At 29.2% G+C, this 6,000-nt stretch overlaps 1 pseudogene; it reads right to left on the minus strand.

Annotated features, from left to right (window-relative positions):
- Window positions 1-1,205, minus strand: part of LOC141294015 (RNA binding protein fox-1 homolog 3-like) — a 67,215-nt pseudogene extending 66,010 nt beyond the window's left edge.
- Between the last annotated feature and the right edge of the window lie 4,795 nt (window positions 1,206-6,000).

The following is a 6,000-nucleotide window of genomic DNA, read 5'->3' on the forward strand; positions in this document are numbered from 1 at the left end:
TCGCATTCTGACGGCACCCATTCACTCCAGAGGATCTATTGCTGAGCAAGTGATATAATGCTATATTTATCCAAATCTAATAAAGAAACAAACTCAACCACATCTTGGACTGGAGTGGTGTAGATTATTGTAATGTTTTTATCAGCTGTTTGGACTTATTCTGACGGCACCCATTAACTGCAGAGGATCCATTGCTGAGCAAGGGATATAATGCTACATTTCTCCAAATCTGATAAAGAAACAAACTCAACCACATCTTGGACTGGAGTGGTGTAGATTATTGTAATGTTTTTATCAGCTGTTTGGACTCGCATTCTGACGGCACCCATTCACTCCAGAGGATCCATTGCTGAGCAAGTGATATAATGCTATATTTATCCAAATCTAATAAAGAAACAAACTCAACCACATCTTGGACTGGAGTGGTGTAGAATATTGTAATGTTTTTATCAGCTGTTTGGACTGTCATTCTGACGGCACCCATTCACTGCAGAGGATCCATTACTGAGCAAGGGATATAATGCTACATTTCTCCAAATCTGATCAAGAAAAACAAACTCAACCACATCTTGGACTGGAGTGGTATAGAGTATTGTAATGTTTTTATCAGCTGTTTGGACTCTCATTCTGACGGCACCCATTCACTGCAGAGGATCCTTTGCTGAGCAAGTGACGTAATGCTACATTTCTCCAAATCTGATAAAAAAACAACCTCACCTACATCTTTGATGGCCTGAGGGTGAGTACATTTTTTTAGCAAATGTTCATTTTTGGGTGAACTATTCCTAAAGAATAGGCGATGAAACCAGAAAAGAGTCTGCTAGCTGAAACCGAACAGAAATGTGTTAAAGTGCATGAAATGATCAAACTCACCCCGAACATTTGCCGTAAATCCGGGTCACGGAAGCGGAAGGGGATGTTTGAGACGTGTAACCGCTTGGGCTGCTGTTTTTCTGTGGACTCTGAATGCAGCACCAGCTGGGAAACTTCTGTTTGCGTCACGTCTTCCGTCTGTCCGAGCAAAAACAAAGACAAAAGAGCCGTCCGTTCATTAGTGCCTCCGGGTTAGAAAGAAAAGAGAATAAGAATGGGGAAAAAAAAGATGAAGGATAGTAAGTTAGCCTACTTATCCGCGGCTATCATTTTTCACTCCAGCGGCACGCGGCTAAACAGACGTTGAGTTATGGTGGCCTACCTGAGGTCATGCATCTACAATACGATTATTAATCTCCACCTGTTACTGTCTGAGAAGCCCAAACACACTAGATCTACTGACAAATATCTAGCAAACACACACACACTTGCGCTCTCGGAGGCCATTGGCTTGTTGTTTCCATCATTATGTTGATGATCCGCCACAAATGAAACTTCAGACGCGTGTGACAGATGTTTTCTCTCTCCGCTAGCTTAGTCGAGCAGAACGACACACACACGCTCATTTTCATGTGCTCGCTTACAGCAGCATGTCATCAGAATGTCATCATTGAGGTAAAAAATGTTCAGATTCATTCAAACACACACACAATGGCAACAACATCAACAAATCTCCCCAGAGCATCAAGAGCTTCATCAAAACATCAACGCAGAGCACCAACATTATTGCATCAGATCGTAACCCAGACACACACATACTAACGTACAAATACTTGCGAGACAGTTCTGCGAGTAATTTGGCGAATCTCACGAAAACATGAAAGTATCCTGTATGATATATTGCTAGAAATATTGCGAGTGCAATTGCTTATGATGCTTTACGAGAGAAACGCATTATTCACTGAAAACTTCTCTGCTGCACTGCAGAGCTCATGTGTAACTTGAAAAAATAAAACAAACAAGAACTGAAATAAAATATAAAAATACTCATTTTCATTTAGTTTAAATGCACAGACATTTAAAAAACTAATAAAACTGACAAAACAACTTTACAAAAACTTTAAAATTAAACTGAAAACATAATATGAAAATAAAAACTAATTAAAACTATTACTAACAAATATAATCTAAATTATGTTAAAATAGCACGGGTCACTTGTACTCAGTTGTTTCAAATCCCACTGATTCTCACATATGCATGCAGAAAAAAAAAAAAAAAAAAAAAAAAAAAAAAAAAAAATCACATAAAACATGATCAAATTAAACCTTATTTCAAAACTATTGCATTGCACTGACAAAAAAGGCATATTTTCACCCCGAAATCTCATTACTGTAATGCATGTTTGTTTATAGTTCTCAGTGATTATTCTCATTATATTCCCATTGCTGTAATTAATTCATTTTTAATGTAGATGCAATAAAAAGTACTGTTATATATAACTTTATTATTATTACTCTTTTAAATCAGCAACTTAATGGCATATAGCACATATACAAACACTGTTTAGATAATTTAAATGACATTATTTATACTTTTTTCTTTTGCATTACAGAAATGAAAACTCTTGGATAGTGTTTAACACTCGTGGATATTGTCACAATGAAACTGTTTTTTTTTCTGATTTTAGGGTGAAATATACACATACATATACATACACATTTATTTGTGTATGTATATGAGTTTGTTTCCTCATAATTCTTGCCCTCTTTCGGGCTGTGTAAGTAAATAAATAGCAAAAAGTTATATTTTAATTTCAATATTTTCATTTGAATTAATTATATGAATAAAAATATTAAACAAATGCTATAAAAATAACATTTTTTATAAAAAAAAATATATGAAAAAAGTAAACTACTTATGTATTTATAATGTGTTTCTCGTAAGTATAAACCTCTTAAATATTGTTACAGTTACATCAAAATGCTCCTAATAATTCTTGTCCTCTTTTAGCTGTAAAAATAAATAAAGAAAAAGAAATGAATTAATGTAAAAAGTCCTATTTTACTGTCAATATTTTTATTTGAATAAATAACAAATAAATATTAGACAAATATATACAAATATAAAAAATATGTATACAATTTAATAAATGGATTTATTTATGATAATGTGTTGTTCTCGTAAGTATAAAACTTTTTAAATACTGTTAAAATTGAATAAAAATGCTCTCAATAATTCTTGTCCTCTTTCGGGTGTAAAAATGAATGAATGAATGAATGAATGAATGGAAAAAAGTCCTATTTTACTGTCAATATTTGTATTTGAATAAATTATATAAATAAATAAATATTAGACAAATAATTATAAAAAATATTTAAAAAACATATGTATACAATTTAATACATTTATTTATTTATAATAATGTGTTCTCATTTCAAGATAAACCTCTTTTAATATTGTTACAATTAAATCAAAATATATAATAATTCTTGTCCTTCTTCTGCTGTGAAAAATAAATAAATAACAAAAAAGTCCTATTTTAATTTCAATAATTACATAAATTATATAAATAATAAAAATAAAAAATATATAAAATATAAAAAAATACATACAAAAATAATAATTCTTGTTCTCTTTTGGCTCGAGAAAATATATAAATAAATATTTATTTGAATAAATTAACAAATATTAAACTCTATATATATATATATATATATATATATATATATATATATATATTATATATATATATATATATATATATATATATATATACACACACTAATTAATTGTACTAATTTATAATTTTGTTTATCTTGCTGTGAGCATAACTCTCACTAAATATTGTTACATTTATGCTTAACACAAGAAAAAACTATTTTAAATAAAATAACTATACAAAATAACTATATAAAATAATAAACAAAAAAAAATAAATAAATGTCCGTAATAATTTTCAAATAACAAGTATGCTTTAATTGTGATTTAAATAACTTAAAATTATATATGAATATTTATTTTCTTTGCATTACAGAAATGACAATTGGAGGAATGCATTTAACAGTCATGAAAATGTCAAAATGAAAAGAAACTGGTTCTAAAAATCTGAATTTCTTAGTTTTAATTTTGATTTTAGGCTGAAATATAAGCCGAACACGTTCCTAACAACTTTCATGACATTCACCTTGTGGCCTTTTTTTTTCTTTTCTACATGCGAAACGCATGCTGGTACTGGAGTGGAGTCATGCGGCGCATGATTTATGATCACACGTATGTGCATGCAGACACATGCAGTACATAATTCATCACACACACACACACACAACACACACACACACACCGCTCCGCTGTAGGGAGGAGTGTGATACATGGTTCTCATTTATCTCCCAGCATTAATCACCCCAGCATCATCATCATCATCATCATCATCACCAGTGTAACGACCGTCGGCTTTATTGTTGCCATTATGATAATCACTGTCCCAGCAGTAACGAGGCTCGTTTGTGCTCTTTTATGGCTCTCGCCTGCGCTCTGACACGCAGTGTTCTCACTGACAGCTGTCTGATTCAGTCGTGTTTGTGGGGGCCGCAGGTGAAGATGGGGCCACCAACCCCGCTCCTCCCCCTCACGCCCTCACTGCACCCTGGGTAATGGGCGGACGCTCGTCCCCTGGGGCCGTCCGCGAGCGTGGAGGAGACGTGTGGAGGTTAATACCACACTATCACTTACTCTTGATCTTTTTTCTCCTTTCAGCTGATAATCGTGTTGTAAGCAGAATTGTTACTAAATATGGTTTGATTTAAGCTGAACACAACAACTAAATTTTGCCAATAGAGTGAATCAGAAACATGCTGTTGTAAGCATAAACCTCACTAAATGTTGTTAGATTTATTTTCTATGAAACGAGAATTTTTTTTATGCATATAATTAAATTAAATTAATTTATTTATCTCGTTCTAAGTATAAAGCTCTCTAAGTATTGTTACATAAAATCAAAATGCTCCTAATAATAATTGTCCTCTTTCGGCGGTGAAAATAAATAAAGTCCTAATATATATATATATATATTAAAAATTAATTCATTTAATTTATAATTGTTTGTTTACCATGTTGTAAGCATAAACCTCAATAAATATTGTTACATTTATGCAAATATTGTTACATTTGTAAATTGTTACAATACAAGAAAAAAAATAAATATTTTTGCTCTTTGGACTGCATTAAAAAAAACAGCAAAAAATCTAAATTTAAATCTAATTATATAATAAATCAAAAAAGTATAACTAAAATTTAAATAAAAATTATAATTTCATTTAAATATATTAAAGTGTTTATTCATTAATTTATTATTAATATTATTTATTTATTTGTAATAATTAGTTTTTTCTTCTTGTAAGCATAAATCCCACTAAATATATAATTAGATTAATATATAATGCTTAACACAATATAAATAAACGAGTTAATAACATTTTAAACTTTATAAATTGTAGAAATTATAAAAAGATAAATAATAATAATAATAATAATATAATAAAATAATACTAATAATATAATAAAAATAATAATAAAATAATAAATTAATTAATTCAATACATTTTTCTTGTTGCAAGTATAAGCCTCACTAAACATTGTTACATTAAACCAAAATGCTCCTAATAATTCTTGCCCTCTTTTGGCTGTGAAATAAATAAATAAATAAATAAATAAATCCTATTTAAATTTCAATATTTTTAAATAAATTATACAAGTGAAAAATAAACAAATAATAAATAAATAAATAAATAAATAAATAAATAAATAAATGTCCTGTGTTAATTTCAATAATTTTTATTTGAATAAATTACACAACTAAAAAATAAACGAATAATACAAATAAAATAAAAAACTTTTTTTTAAATGAATTAATTTAATAATTTTTTACGCTAAAAAAAAACAAGAAAAAAACGTCAACAGGGTAAAAAAAAGAAAATACTTGTCCTCTTTTGACTGTGAATAAAAAATAATAATAATAAAAAAAACACAAAAGGCATTTCAATAAGTAATTTCAATACTTTTGATAATTTAATAAATTACAAATTATAAAAAACACATAGCTAAACATTGTTACATTTATGCTTAACATAAGAAAAAACAACGTAAATTTGGCAATAGGGTAAAAATAAATAACTAGAATAAATAACTGA

This window comes from Garra rufa, chromosome 1 (assembly GCF_049309525.1).
Source record: "Garra rufa chromosome 1, GarRuf1.0, whole genome shotgun sequence".
Classification (NCBI taxonomy): Eukaryota; Metazoa; Chordata; class Actinopteri; order Cypriniformes; family Cyprinidae; genus Garra; species Garra rufa.